Genomic DNA, 1,075 nt, shown 5'->3' with positions numbered 1-1,075 from the left:
CCCTCCTCCCCCTCCTCCTCCTCCTCCTCCTTCTGGCCGCCCCGCCCCGCCACTTACTTTGTTGCTAGTTGGGTGCAAGGCAGTGGTGTGCGTGTGTGTCTTTGAGTTATTCCGGTTGACTCCCTTTCCCTTCTTGACCGGAGGAGGCCGGAGGGGCGCAGGCCTCCCCCATACCCCCCGCTGGGGCTCGCCGCGCGGCAACCAGGTACAATATGAAATACAATAAGGTCTAGTTTCTATGCCGCGTTAGGGCGGGACGTGCGCAGAATGGCCCGGGAGTGAACGGCGCCGCCGTATTTGTACCCTCACTGGCAACTAGACTAGCCCCGGGCCGCGCCGGCCGGGGCCGCTGCCCCCAGCCTCGAGTGCCCCGGCCAGCGCGCGCGCGGTGGCGACCTCCCTGCGGGGAAGGAGACGGAGCAGGGACGCGCGCCATTATTGAGGGCCGTTTCTGCAGCCGTTTACATTTAATCCCAGTGGAAAGCAGGACGCAACCGTCTTGTGTTTCGCCGGGGAGGGAGCGGCAGGACGCCGCGCTGCCCCACGTCACGTGAAGCCGCCGCGCCGCGTCACCTCCAACGGACGACATGCGTGACATTCTTTGCGACGTGCGCGATTGTGAAACTGCTTACAGCGCCAGTTGCGCGCGACAACACGCGTTTGTGCGATGGAAATAAGGGACTTCCTCGGTCATTACGAGTGTTTGGGCTTCTGGGAGTGGATCGTGTAGGTGCCATTGCGCTGGTTGTCCATCGCCCCACCGGACAGTATTTTGGGGACTGGATTGGAGACCGGCCGGTACCAGAAGAATTATTATTGACAAATGCGGGATAGCTCTTCCGATCACCAACCTGCGCGGTCGGTAGGGTCTGTGTTTCTCCGTCTCTCTCCAGTATCGTAACACTGGAGCCACATTTTCACCCGCCAGCGGCCTCGGCGAACAGCCTGTTTGCCAGAACCATAGCCGCACTCTGCCCGCACACAATGAACGTGGTGTAACGGTGTACTAGACGATCGCTCGACTATGAACCAGAACTCCGGGAACAATGGAAAGATAATACCCGAGAACACTGGG

The 1,075-nt window shown here is 60.7% G+C and overlaps 1 protein-coding gene across 2 annotated transcripts in view; it reads left to right on the top strand.

Moving 5' to 3' along the window:
* The window catches only part of LOC113218352 (neural cell adhesion molecule 1-like), a 220,512-nt gene that overhangs the window by 184,979 nt on the left and 34,458 nt on the right, over positions 1–1,075 (top strand). The gene's annotated exons all lie outside the window — the stretch shown is intronic.

The sequence above is a fragment of the Frankliniella occidentalis genome, unplaced genomic scaffold, assembly GCF_000697945.3.
Source record: "Frankliniella occidentalis isolate FOCC.00 unplaced genomic scaffold, Focc_3.1 Scaffold4, whole genome shotgun sequence".
Lineage (NCBI taxonomy): Eukaryota > Metazoa > Arthropoda > Insecta > Thysanoptera > Thripidae > Frankliniella > Frankliniella occidentalis.
Note: the sequence above shows the minus strand (reverse complement) of the source record. Positions and strands in the feature narration are given on the sequence as shown.